Source organism: Schistocerca americana, chromosome 10 (genome assembly GCF_021461395.2).
Source record: "Schistocerca americana isolate TAMUIC-IGC-003095 chromosome 10, iqSchAmer2.1, whole genome shotgun sequence".
Classification (NCBI taxonomy): Eukaryota; Metazoa; Arthropoda; class Insecta; order Orthoptera; family Acrididae; genus Schistocerca; species Schistocerca americana.
This window is the reverse complement of record NC_060128.1, coordinates 85,651,796-85,666,918: the sequence shown is the minus strand read 5'-3', so window position 1 is coordinate 85,666,918 and position 15,123 is coordinate 85,651,796. Positions and strand designations below refer to the sequence as shown.

General features: G+C 44.4%; 1 pseudogene; it reads right to left on the bottom strand.

Annotated features, from left to right (window-relative positions):
• Window positions 1-13,746: 13,746 nt before the first annotated feature.
• Window positions 13,747-13,864, bottom strand: LOC124552945 (annotated as a pseudogene).
• Window positions 13,865-15,123: the final 1,259 nt, after the last annotated feature.

The window sequence follows — 15,123 nt, the reverse complement described above, 5'->3', positions numbered from 1 at the left end:
AATGGAAAATTGTTTCGAGTACAGGACTGTAATCCTAAAAATATTAATGAAGATCGGTAATGATTATTATTACTATCATCATTATTATTATTATTATTATTATTATTATTATTATTGCTAGCTGCTAGCAGCGACCACGTTCACATATGAGTGGTTTTGTTATGATGAGTGATGGAGAGTAAACAAGATATCGTACGTGCCATGACGTCAGCTGCCCTCACATGTCTGCCTGTTTGGGTAAGCACAGCTCATGATGCGCCCACTCCCATCCGGCTCCACACAAAGAGGCATAGGCAGGAATGCACATCTATGCACCATGCTATGACTATACAACGTGTGCATTATGCAATAAAATTAATAACTTTAAAGACGGTTATTTTCACTGATCTAAAAAAATGTTCCACTCCCTACTTCACTCTCTTAGGGGTGAAATTTTTTAAATATTTTTTAATTTCTAAAATGGCCTATTTTTCTCCTTATTTTCAAGCGATCTCTATAGCAAATTTCATATAAATCGGTTCAGAGGTTTAGAAGTGAAAATATAATAGATAGAGGTTTTTTCCCCATTATAACATTAGTGTGGATTATTTTTTTATTTTTTTTATTATTTATTTTATGGCCTTCATTGGACCAATGTAGTCAAAAATACAAAGTTCTAAACAAGTTGTTACACATGGATACAATATGGTTCGACAATAACATAATATATTAAGCTAATATAATTATTAGAGGCTATTCTTATATGAAAGGTGTTTTGCTCTTCTGTCTGCCCAATATTTCTTCATTCTTTCAGATATTTTCTTTCTTTCTTCATCTGAGACAACTCTTCCTGTACTCCTTTTATTGATTTTCATTTGTAGTCTGGTTTGCGGGTCTTGCAGTATTCTGGTTTTCTCTGTCTTGTTTTTTAGGTCATCTACTGTAATTTGAAGTTCTTTTATATCTTCCTTAATTTCTGTGATCCATTTAATGTCGCTCTTGCTATTCCACAATTTTTGTATTATTTTTTTACTAATTCTGTTTTCTGGAGTTCTCATCAGATGTCCAAAGAATGAGATGCGTTTCTTCCTGATTGTGCTCATGACTGGTTCTATTTTCTTATATACTGTTTCATTTGATGCTATTCTCCAATGTCCATTTATTTTATACTGTTTATTTATACATGTCCTAATTATTCTTCTTTCTATTTTTAGTATTCTGTCAATTTCTGCTGTATTTGTTGTTTTGAAGATAGGTCAGCTGCATATGTTATTTCTGGTTGTGTAACTGTTTTATAGTGTTTTAATTTTGCATCTATAGATAGGTTTTTTTTGTTGTATGTAGTTTTGGTAATGTAATTTGCATAGTTCAGTTTTTTTATTCTATTTTGCCATGATGGCTTCTCATTTAGCTTGTATGTTATTATTTCGCCTAAATATTTAAATTTATCAACAATTTTGATTTCCTGTTCTCCTATTGTAATTTTGTTTGCAAGAGGTGGATCAGTTAGCATAATCTCCGTTTTTTCAAATGATATTCTAAGGCCTACTTTCTCTGCTATTTCCTGTAGTGTTTTCACTTGTTGCCTGGCTTCTTGAACGGTGTTGGCTAGGAGAGCAAGATCATCAGCGAATCCCAAGCAGTTTAAGCTAATATCATCTTTTACACTTCCAATTCTTATCTTCTTTGGATTGCCCTTGTACCATTCTCTCATTATGTATTCCAGTGCACAGTTGAAAAGTAATGGTGATAGGCAGTCACCTTGTCTTAAGCCTGTTTTTATGAGGAATGGTTCCGAAATTTCTCCTCTAAACTTAGTGTGGATTATTATCTCTACAATTTTTTAAATATTGCTTATAACATTTTCCAAACTCAATCATCAAAATTATAAATTCCACATAAAACTGTCTTTGCTTGTATAGGTCAATTTCAAACAATTTCTTTGTACAGCTAAATATAATGCTAATCTCTTTTCCTGAAGATGTAGTGTTAAGGAGGCCATGTCTACCGAAACATTTTTGTAAGTGAAGGCTTTGTGTCTTAAATGTGTTCTTGATAACGAAGAATTAGAAGAGACAAATAATTACGAGAAAAACTTTCAAAACTATTCATCTGTAACATCAACGTATAAGCACTATTATGATTGTGGATTTCTCCTCTCCAAACAGAAAACGTACTGTACTTCAAGACATGCTGTATCACTGGGGAACATCGAGAAAACTAGAAACACGTGACAAAAAAAAAAAGAAGTAAACAGTTTTTAGAAATTTTATGAATTATTGTGGCACACGAAGGTAATTCGCGACTCTTTTATATTTCAAAAGGTATAGAGAATTACTGATGCACGCACACCACTCTCACCTCTGATGTTTTCAGAACATTTTAAAACGTAATTTTCATTCATTTGAAAAAGAGTAGATTAGAGACTCACACGACTATGTTTTAGTAACTTTACCTATGTGTCATTATAGCATTTAGGTTTTTCTCTGAGCACAGAAGTTAACTACAGTACAAGACGCGAATAGCCTGCAGCTATCTTCTCGACATGGACACTTAACATAAAACTGAAAAGCTTGCTGATTGGTTAGTGATGTGTGATTTGAACCTCATGAGTTTGATTGTGATGTATGTCCTAGGTAGCAACTCGTAGGAGACTGATGGAGCAATGAAGTCGGAGGGAGCGTTGGAACGACTGGTGCGTGCGATGTACAACCAGTGCTGTAGTCAGCACACCGAATGGAAATCACCGTACGGCATGGTGGGTCGGGAGTCCCCCATTCGGGGAAGTTCGCCGGCCGAGGGCAAGTACTTGCTGCATTCGACGCCACAATGGGCGACTTGCGCGTGAAAGATGCAAAACAACACCCAGTCCCTGAGCAGAGAAAATATCCTGCCTCTGCCGGGAATCAAACCCGAGCCACTAGGCGTGGAAGTCCGCTGGCCTGACCACTCAGCTAACGGGGGCGGACCTCAGGACACTATCAGGGACACTGGCAGCGAACAGGCGATTAAGGAGAGGTAGCAGAACGGATGTTCCAAACACTTTGGTGGGAAATACGGCAATAGGATTTCGTTAAGTGGTACATGGGAACGAGCCGTAAGTAGGAAAGAATGCAGCCGATTTAGGTGAAGGACGAGGGAGGAGAAAGGAACTGGATTACTGGTATCTGATGCATCAGGACTCTCTGCGGAATCAGCGGCAACGAGTGAAAATGTTTGCCGCACTGGGACTGGAACCCGGGATATCCTGCTTAGGAGTGTTAACCACTGTGCCACCTGGAACACAGCATTTATCTCAAGTGCTCGTACCATCGGTACGCCTCTAGGCGACCCAGACTTCACCGAGCCCTTCGAGAGAAGTCGCCTGGAGACTGAAATATTGAATCGCGACGCAATTTGTGTGTTCCATCACCAATACGGGGGTGCGAGGGTTACAATAAACTGTCAGTGAAGCATCGGAAACAAGCAACTTGACTCCCAGAGGAACGTCCTTGCGGCAACCATTGCCGCGTTAGTCGTTTAGAGAGAAGTCGTCTAGAGACTGAAGTATTGAATCGTGACGCGATTGATGTGTTCCATCGTCAATACGAGGGTGCGAGGGTTACAATAAAATGTCAGTGAAGCATCGGAAACAAGCAACTTGACTCCCAGGAGAACGTAGATTCGTTGACGGTACGCACGTAGGTGCCTGGAGGGACGTCGTCTGGAAACTGAAGTACTCATTCGTGACGCAATTTGAGCGTTCCATTGTCAATGCGACACCGTGGGGATTACAATAAGCTGTCAGTGGTGCATCGGAAACTATCAAATTGACTCCAAGGAGTTCGTCCATCCGTTGACGTTAGGCACGTCACTTGCATGGAGAATTGTCTTCCGGAGACAGTAGTATTGAATGGTGACGCTATGTTCGTGTTCCATCATCAACAGCCGGCCGCGGTGGCCGTGCGGTTCTGGCGCTGCAGTCCGGAACCGCGAGACTGCTACGCTCGCAGGTTCGAATCCTGCCTCGGGCATGGATGTGTGTGATGTCCTTAGGTTAGTTAGGTTTAACTAGTTCTAAGTTCTAGGGGACTAATGACCACAGAAGTTGAGTCCCATAGTGCTCAGAGCCATTTGAACCATCTGAATGTCCATCCTGTTACAGTAGATGTGTTAGTCCTTTGGCGAGATGTCGTCAGGTGACTCAAGTATTGAATGGCGAAGCAATTTGTGGGTTCCATCAGCAATACGAGGGTGCGAGCGCTACACAAAGTGTCAGTGGTGCATAGGAAACATGCAACGTGACTCCCAAGAAATCGTCCATCCGTCGACGGCAGGAACGTTACCCATATGGAGTGCTGTCGTCTGGAGACTGAACTCTTGAATCACGACGGCATTTGTGTGTTCCGTTGCAATACCACCCAGTGAGTGTAACAATTAACTGTCAGACGTGTATCGGAAACAAGCAAATCGACTCCCAAAGGTAGTCCATGCATTGACTGTAGGCACGTTAGTCACTTGGGGAGATGTCGCATGGACAGTGAAGTATTGAATCGCGAAGCAATTTGTGTGTTCCTTCGTCAGTACGGGGGTGCCAGGAATACAACAAACTGTCAGTGGTGCATCGGAAACAAGCAGGTTGACTCCCAGGAAACATCCAGCAGCTGACCGTAGCCTCGTTAGTCGCTTGGAAGGAAGACGGTTGCAGATCGAAGTATTTAATCGCGTGGAAATTTGTGTGCTCCATCGTCAATATGAGGGTGTTAGGATTACAATACACTGACAGTGGGGCATCGGAAACGAGCTGCGTGATCCCAAGGACAACGTCCGTCCGGTGTCCATTGCCACGTTAGTCGCTTGGAGAGAAGTCGGCTGGAGACTGAAGTATTGAATTGCAAGACAATTTGTGCGTTCCATCATCAATTCGAGGGTGCGAGTGTTACAATACACTGTGGTCCATCAGATAGAAGCAGCATGATTCCCAGGAGAATGTCCATCCGGTGACCGAATCCCCTTTAATCGCTGGTAGTGAAGCCGGATGGAGACCGAAGTAGTGAATTGCTGCCCAATTTGTGTCTTGTGCTTTGGTGGTGCATAGAAGTAGATTGTAGAATGAAGTATTGATTCGAGACGTTATTTGTGTGTTCCATAATCAATACGCGCGTTACAATACAGTGTCAGTGGTGTATCTGAAACAAGCAGCGTGAGTTCCAGGAGAACGACCATCTGGTGACCGAATCCACTTTAGTAGCTCGGAGAGCAGTCGGCTGGAGACCGAAGTGGTGAATTGCCATGAAATTTCTGTGTTCGATTGTCAGTACGAGGGTGCGAGGGTTACAATAACTTTCAGTGGTGCATCGGAACAAGCAATATGACTCCCAGGAGAACGTCCATCCGATGACCGTAGCCGGGTTAGTCACTTAGAGGGATGTCGGCTGGAGACTGAAGTATTGAATCGCGACGCAATTTGTGTATTCTATCATCAATAAGAGGGTGCGAAGGTTACAAAAAAACTGTCAGTTGTCAGACAAAAATAAGCAACTTGACTCCGGGGAGAACGTCCTTCCGGTGATATGAGCCGCTTTAGTCGCTTGGAGAGAAGTCGGATAGAGACCGAAGTATTGAATAGCGACGCAATTTGTGTGTGCCATCGTCAATACAAGGTGCAAGGATTACAATAATCTGCCAGTGGTGCATCGGAAACAAGCATTTTGTCTCCCAGGAGAACGTCCACACGGCGACCGTAGAGGCGTTAGTCGCTTCAAGAGAAGTCTGCTATAGACGGAAGTATTGAATCGCGAAGCAATTTGTGTGATCCATCGGCAATACGAGGTTGTGAGTGTTGATTAAACTGTCAGTGGTGCATCGGAAACGAGAAACTTTACTCCAAGGAGGACGTCCATCAGTTGACCCTAGCCGCTTCAGTCGCTTGCAGTGAAGTTTTCTGGAAACTGAAGCATTGAATCTCGACGCAATTTTGTTTTTCCATCGTAAATAGGAGGGTGCGAGAGTTGAATAAACTGTCAGTGGAGACAAGCAACTTGAGTCTCAGGAAAACGTCCATTCGGTAACCATAACTGCGTCAGCCACTACAAGAGAAGTCGTATGGTGACGGAAGTATTGAATCGCGACGCAGTTTAAGTGTTCCATCGTCAATACCACTGTGCGAGGGTTGAATAACCTGTCAGTGGTGCATCGGAAACAAGTATCTTCATTCCCAGAAAACGTCCATCCCGGTGACTTCAGAAGCATTAGTCGCTTGGAGAGAAGTCGGCTGCAGAATGAAGTATTGGCCCGCGACGCAATTTCTGTGTTCCATCGTCAATACGAAGGTGTGAGAGTTAGATTAAACAGTCAGTGGTGCATCGGAAATAGGGAACTTGATTCCGAGGAGATCGTCCACTCAGTGACCGAAGCTGCATTAGTCGCTTGGATTGTCGTCAGCTGCAGACACAATGAATGAATTACGACGCAAGTTGTGTGTTCCATCGTCAATACGAGAGAGTGAAGTTTACAATAAATTGTTAGGGGTGCATCGGAAACAAGCGACTAGACTCCCAGGAGAAAGTCCTTCCAGTGACCATATCCGCGTTAGTCGGTTGGAGAGCTGTAGGCTGGCGGCTGAACCACGAATCGCGACAGAATTCCTGCGTTCCATCATCAATACGAGACTGCAAGGGTTGCCGTAAACTGTCAGTGATGCATCGGAAACAAGCAACTTGTCTCCCATCCACTGGATGACCGTAGCTGCGTTAGTTAACTATAGAGAAGTCGGCTGGAGAGTGAAGAATTGGATCGCGACGCATTAGAATGAACTGTCAGTGGCTCACAGAAAACAAGCAAATTGACTCCTAGGAGATCATACATCCGTTGACCGTAGGCACGTCACTCGCTTGGAGAGATGTCGTCTGGAGACTGAAGTATTAAATCGCGACGCAATTTGTGTGTTCCATCGTGAATACGATGGAGTGAGGGTTACAATAAACTGTCAGTGGTGCATCGGAAAGAAGAAACTTTACTCACAGAAGAACTTACATCCGGTGACTGTAGCCGTATTAGTGAGATGGAGAGAAGTTGGCTATAGACAGAAGTATTGAATCGCGACACAATTTATGTGCTCCACTGTCAATACGAGGCTGCGAGGGTTACAATAATCTGTCAGTGGTGCATTGGAAACAAGCAACTTCACTCCCGGGAGAACATCCTTACGGTGACCGTAGCTGCGTTCGTCACTTAGAGTGAAGTCAGATTCAGACTGAAGTATTGAATCGCGTCGTAATTTGAGTGTTCCATCGTCAATACGAGGGTTGCAATAAACTGTCAGTGGTGCATCGGAACAGAGCAACTTGACTACCAGGAGAATGTCCATCCGATACTGTAGCCGCGTTAGTAGCTTGGAGAGAAGTTGACTGGAGAATGAAGTATTGATTCGCGACACAATTTGTGTGCTCCATCGTCAAAACGAGGGTGCGACTCTTACAATATATTGTTAGTGGTGCATTGGAAACAAGCAACTTGACTCCCAGGAGACTATCCATCCGGTGACCCTGTCAATAATACTGCCATGCGCTTCTCTGACATTCCCACAGGAGGTTGAATGTATTTGTGCATCTGCACCGAAGAAGATGGACGCACTGCCCAACTAGGCGTATTAATTATGTGATTGCAAGATGTCTGTTCTTTCGCACATGCTCAAGAGAACAGTCACCCTGCTTTCATACAAAGGGTCCATTTGTCCAGACTAAAAGACTAAGCTTCGCGGAAGCTTCCTTACATACCATCTTGCTAAAAACCACTGATGGTTTCGAACTGAGGGAGTGACGTCGGGAATATTGTAGTTAGTAATGTTCCATGTGTAGTCATAACCAGTGAATACCCATCTCTGATACCCACGTATAAAACGTTATACCTCCCGAACTTGTGCCAGCCAGTGACACGATCTTGCTGGTACATTCAGCGGCATACGTCGATACTGCTTGCAAAAATGTGTTGCCAATAAAATTGGTAGTATAGAAGCGATAAATTAAAAGCTCATGCCCGATGTTCAAATTTTACTGCCAGAAACAGCGAAAATATCGTTCTTGAATATCAAATGGGTATGGTCTGGGTGATTTGCTCGCCATGACTTACTTTGTCTTAAGACATACACACAGTTTCTAAATTCAATACTTGACTTTTTGTGTTGAGCCTTCAAGAGTGTAAGGAATACCGCTATGTTTATGTCATAACGTATCGACTGTGTACTCCTTACGTATCTGGCAATTTCGGAGCCGGGCGCTCCTCTTACATGACAAGAATGCCCTGGCGCCAGCGGTCACGTGCCGTTCTGGTGCGCTGAGGAGAGTCGAGCAGACATTTGAAAGTGTCACTTCGTATTATACAAAAATGTATTTATTTCGCAGAAAGCCGCCCACGATTAATCAAGAGATTCACGGCTGATACAGTGTGGAGTTTGGTCATGAGTTACTGTCACGGAGAAGCATACTGACAGCAGGACGTAAATAAAAGGTTTCCATGATTAGTTATTACCTGTTTAATTAACGTGGAGACGCAACGTTGCAATGCTTTCTTCATTGTGAATGTGAACAACAAACCAAATAATTTGACCAGTACTGTTATCATTCCAAAGCGACATTTTTCAGTCTTTACTTAAGTAACTTTAATAATTGCAACGCATCAGGGACACATACTCGTTTTACGCGTATAGTCAGCATACTTACGTAATAAGGCGCTATATCTATGTACAGCTTCTACACCCAACCCGCGAGGAGTTTTGGAACATGTGATTACAGCCTTTGATGAGTAGATTATGACAGCGTTTCAGGTTTTAAATTTTGTCACTAACTGTATGAAATACCGAAAATAAAATATTTTTTGTCCTGGAAGCCATTACATAGGCAACCTGCAAATGGATCTATGCTTCGGGATAACTCTTTACCAATACAGATACGAAGGTCACTCCAAAATAAATACACATTATTTTTGTAAAACTACAGTTTTCATTCTGCATGTGTGAAAGTTTTCCAGTGTGTAGATACATCCTTCCTGCTTGTTTTCAAACTTAGCTCAACCTGTTCCCGTGAGTGGCGCCGTCACAGCATGTCTTCAAGATGGCCGCTACACTTCACGTTCGTCAGAAGCAACGTGCTGTCATAGAATTCCCGTGCTGTGAAAACGAGACAGTGGTAAACATCCACAAGAGATTGGAAAAGGTGTATGGAGATGCTGCTGTCGATCGCAGTACAGTTAGTCGGTGGGCAAGCAGGGTACGTGATGAAAGTAGGCACGGCAATATTCAAAAACCACACCTTCACCTGGAAAAGTTATGGCTACCGTGTTTTTCGATTCCGAAGGACTCTTGCTTGTGGACATCATGCCAAGTGGAACCACAGTAAATTCTGATTCGTATGTGACGACACTGAAGAAACTTCAAGCTCGACTGAGTCGTGTTCGACCACATCGGCAAAAGCAGGATGTTTTGCTGTTGCACGACAGTGCACGGACACATGTCAGTCAAAAAACCATGGAAGCGATCACAAAACTCGGATGGACAACACTGAAACACCCGCCTTGCAGTCCTGACCTGGCTCCGTGTGACTATCATCTCTTTGGGAAACTGAAAGACTCTCTTCGTGGAACAAGGTTTGAAGATGATGACTCCGTTGTGCACGCTGCCAAACAGTGGCTCCAACAGGTTGGTACAGGATTTTACCGTGCGGGTATACAGGCGCTGCTTCCAAGAAGGCAGTTGAGAGGGATGGAAATTATGTGGAGAAATGAAAATACTGTTCCTAAAGGATGTATCTACACACTGCAAAACTTTCAAACGTGTAGAATAGAAGATAGTTTTTTAAAAAAATAGTGCGCATTTCTTTTGGAGTGACCCTCGCATTTACCTGTCAATACGCTGAATAGCATTATTTCATTTAATAACACCTGTTTATGTAAACGATTGTAATATGATCTTTGCTCCTTTATTGCATCCTTGAATCACGCATTAAAGTGTTATATTCAAATACTGTAGTACAGCAAATACACTTAAGCGCCAAAGAAACTGGTATAGACATGCGTATTAAAAAACAGAGACATGTAAACAGGCACAATACGGCGCTGCGGTCGGCAACGCCTGTATAAAACAACTACAATCCGTTGATCATAAAAATAAACGTGATGTAAACATTGCACTATGTATTCTTCCGTGTTTGCTGGAACCTCACTGGATTTCCGTTTCACGTGGGACTCCAGCCAAGCTGTCTCGAGTACCGTCAAGTACGATAATGAGGGTGTGTATTGTGCTGTGCGTTATGCGCACATCGACTCAGCGATAATTCGAGACAACAGCTTTACCGGCGCACTTAACTTGGACGGCACTGGCCGGTCAGCTGGTACAGCTAGCCTGCAGTGACGCGGCCAGCTGCAGTTCACACGTGAAAAGAGACGAGCAGAGGAGCAATACGGCCTCGAATGTCATTTGATTTTTGAGCAGGATGAAATAATACACTGCAAATCTCCCACAACACGCCCCTTAGACGACTAGCCGAAAACCGCGACACGTTACCGTTTTCAGCTAACGTACCAATGCAATTAAAAACAAAAACGATGAAAAATCCTGACTTAACCACAGGGTAAGTTTTCTGCATAAGCTGGGGGTAACGTAAGGGAGTATCGAAGGATTTCATCGTATAGTTAAATACTGAAGCCACTGAAATTATTGCTTACAATCAGTCGTCTGGTGATCTCTTAACTGCTTCCTTATCCGAAATCGAGAAATACATTTCAGTTCTGGAAGTGTCACGTGCTACGTTGATAACGAGTCTATCTACAACAGAATGCACAAAGCCAACCAGGCGCCACATTTTCTCTTCTTCTTTTATGACGAGCCGTTCCCAGCGTTCGGCAGTGACGTGTGAAAAAGCTGCGTGCGTTAGTTTCATTACGTCTGGAAGTATAACAGTCTTGTTACTTCTCGGGACAAATCCCGCAGCTTGGCTCCAGATCAGTTCTGTTGCGTTCATAGAGCAATGGTGCAGTAGCAAATACAAAAATTCAGCATTTGTATGATGTGATCGATGCTGTGAGAATGATTCTTTCATGTTTCTACGATACTTATCTACCTCTGTGGTATAAAATGATGGACATAGTCCAAATAAGGAGGATTTGGTTTTTCATTTTAGCCTTGTAAAATTAAAATTTTAAGTTTTCTTAATTTTAAACAACTTTTATGAGCGCTATTTCATAAAACATCGATAACTAAGAATCTGTATTTGAAATGGAAACGTATATATAATTAGAAAAAAGAAGACCTACATTATTCATAAAAAATGATGATGAGGGTTGTAATTACTAGATGTAGGTATTTCAAACTGAACGAGAAAAGAAAACGATAATGGGGAGCTTAGAACCAACGCACGAATAATCCCAATCAATCCACATTTCATTAGGCAAGCGGCTACGCTACTCGTGGAATGTAACTTTCCTTCTCTATAGAACGTTGACGAATCTTAAAAGCCGATTATCTCCGTAAATTTGCGGAAAACATTAAGAACAGCCTTTTTCTCGGCACTTTTTAATCGTGTTCCACGTGCGTGTATCATTACGGAACAGAAAGCAGCCTCAGCCATTTTGATACTGCACATTACCAGCGCGACAATCACAGCACGACGCTGCAGAAGCTGTGACTGTACACGATTTTTGAAATAAAAATTACCTACCTAAAACGAGATTAAGATAAACTTTGATGGCTGTTAGTACATTTGAATATCTTAAAGTTTAATTTTACGTAACCTAGTAATAAAATATCTAATACATAAGTAGGACCTACTTCCAAGAGCGTAACAACACCAGTGTACATGTGCTACGGCTTCTGATCAATCATCGCGTATGTGTTTGTTTACATGAAGTTTATTCTTGTGATGATCGGATTATAGTGTCTGGCGCAGTTGCTAGATTAGTTACTGCTACTACAATGACAGGTAATCAAATTTGAGTGAGTTTGAACGTGGTGTTATAGTCGGCTCACGAGCGCTGGGACACAGCATCTCCGACGTAACGATAAAGTGGGGATTTTCCCGTACAACATTTCACGAGTGTATCGTGAATATCGGAATTCGGTAAAACATCAAATCTCGACAACGCTGCGGCCGGAAAGAGATCCTGCAAGAAGGGGACTAACGACGACTGAAGAGAAGCGTTCAACGTGACGCAAGTGCGACCCTTACCCAAATTGCTGCAGATTTCAATGCTGGGCCATCAACAAGTGTCAGCGTGCGATCCATTCAACGGAACACCATCGATAAGGGCTTTCGGAGCCGAAGGCCCACGCGTGTACCCTTTATGACTGCGCGACGCAAAGCTTTACCCCTGCCTGGGCCCGTCAACACCGACACTGGACTGATGATGACTGGAAACATGTTGAACGGTCGGACGAATCTCGATTCAAATTATATCGAGCGGACGGACGTGCACGCCTATGGAGACAACCTCACGAATCCATGGACCCTGCATGTCAGCAGGGGACTGTTCAAGTTGGTGGAGGCTCTGCAATGGTGTGTGGCGTGTGTAGTTGGGACCCCTGGTACGTCTAGATACGACTCTGACAGGTGACATGCTCGTAAGCACCCTGTCCTGTCTGATCGCGTGCATCCATTCAATGCCGTTCTGCGTTCCAACGGTCTTGGGCAATTCCATCAGGACAATGCGACACCCCACATGTCCAGAACTGCTACGGAGTGGCTCCGGGGACACTCTTCTGAATTTAAACACTTCCGCTGGCGACCAAACTCCCCAGACATGAACATTATTGAGCATATCTGGGAATGCCTTGAAACTTGCTGTTCACAAGAGATCTCCATCCCTGGTACTCTTATAGATTTATGGACAGCCGTGCAGGATTCATGGTGTCACTTCCCTCCAGCACTACTTCAGATATTAGTGCCACGTCGTGTTGCGGCACTGCTGCGTGCTCGCGTGGGCCCTACACCATATTAGGCAGGTATTTGTTTACTCTTCTAGTGAGGAACGCTCTCGGAAGATTGCTAGCAAACCACTTCGTAATGCAGAACGCCTCTCTTGCAGCGTCTGCCACTGGATTTGGCTGAGCATCTGCGTGACACTTCCGCGCTGACTACATGAACCTACGACGGTAGGCGCTGCTCCTGTTTGCACGTTCTCAATTTCTTGTATCGTTCCTATCTGGGACGGAGCCCACACGGACGAGGGACAATGAAGTGTTGGTCGAACAAGTGTTTCGCCAACTACTTCCTTTGTCGATGGACTACCTATCCTGAGGATTCTCTCCCCTGCTGCGTTACCCCCTTTTAATTTTATGGGATCATCCCACTTCTAATACCTCCGTACGCACATTCTTAGACGTTTGCTGAAAGTAACAGCGTCTAGTTGTTGTTCTGCAATCTAATAATAACATAACAATGGGTCTTTCCGACTGTGTATTCGTAATGCGTTACTTTTGTTTCTGGTGAGGGTCAATTGCCACTCCCTGCACCAATTTTCCAACGTTTCGATTTCCCTGTCTCTTCAGTCACAATGTTGGTCTGATTACGTCCACTAAAAACTAAACTAAACTCCTCCCGAACAGGCCATGAAGGCCCAACGCTACCGACCGGCCGCCGTGTCATCCTCAGCCCACAGGCGTCACTGGATGTAGATATGGAGGGGCATGTGGTCAGCACACCGCTCTCCCGGCCGTATGTCAGTTTCCGAGACCGGAGCCGCTACTTCTCAGTCAAGTAGCTCCTCAGTTTGCCTCACAAGGGCTGAGTGCACCCCGCTTGCCAACAGCGCTCGGCAGACCGGATGGTCACCCATTCAAGTACTAGCCCAGCCCGACAGCGCTTAACTTCGGTGATCTGACGGGAACCGGTGTTACCACTGCGGCAAAGCCGTTGGGACATCCATTAAGCGACAGGGCGAAAATGTATCGGAAGCTTTCTGGAAATCAAATCACACACTGCTTTGCAGGTCTCATGGTCGAATAGAGAGAGTTGTGTTTCACGCGGAAGTTGTTTGTGGAATGCATGTTCTTTCCTATAGAGGAGGTTTTCGGTCTGCACAAATACCATGAAATACGAGAGCGAAACATGTTCCAAAATTCTACAACAGACCCTGGACAGAAATGTAGGCCTGTAATGTTGTGTATCTACTCGACAACCCTTCTTTCTTTTTTCTTTTGCTTGTGCCGTTTTTCCCGCGGATACGCAGGGTCGGCATGTTTAATCGGATGTGGCAATGTTAGCTGAAGGGGTCGCTTTATGCCCTTCCTGCCGCCACCCCGTATCCCCCGGGAAGGAATTAGTGTACCCCAACTGTCTGCGACTAGTGAATCCATGGAATAGTGCGGAAGTGTTCAGATGTCTGCCATGTAACTGAGGCGGGACGTGGGGACCAGCCCGGTACTCACACAGGGGCGTGTGGAAAACCGCCTAAAAACCACATCAAGGCTGGCTGGCACACCGGCCCTCGTCGTTAATCCGCCGGGCGGATTCGATCCGGACCCAGCGCGTATACCCGAGTCCAAGAAGCGGCACGTTAGCGGGCTAGGCTAACCTGGCGGGTAATCCGACAACCCTTCTTCTAAACAGGAATGAACTGTCCTTTCTTTCCGATCATTAGGGGCACGTTGCTGCTACAGACACCTGTAGTAGAGTGCTGACAGAAGAAGAGCAAACTCTTTCGGTGGTCTGTGCGGAATGTTACTGACCCTTTCGGATCCAGTGGTCTTTCTTCTGATGAGCGATTTCAGGAATCCATGTTACAGGAACACCATATTCAACACCAAAAATAGCCTTGGCTGCATGTGACTAGTGCCCGAGAGAACAACATATTATTCGGTCTGGAGTGCAATATCGTAGAACTACATCACGTTTCTCGACCTGCGAAACGATTTTCTGTCAACGAGCACAGTGTGGCGATGTCTGGGTGATCAGGGACCGTCAGAACGGCGTCAGACGGTCGCGGCTTCGCTTCACGCAGCAGCAGAGACAGTCGATTGTGGTGCGACCGATGATAATGCTGCACACACGAGTGCGACGAAATCGTGTCTTCAAACAGGTGCCGGTTCTGTGTGCACGTGTCGATGCTGGGAACGGAGCGAACATTCCGAGATCGCATTCGCCATCGTCATTCGGCCCCAGGCATCAGAATGACGGC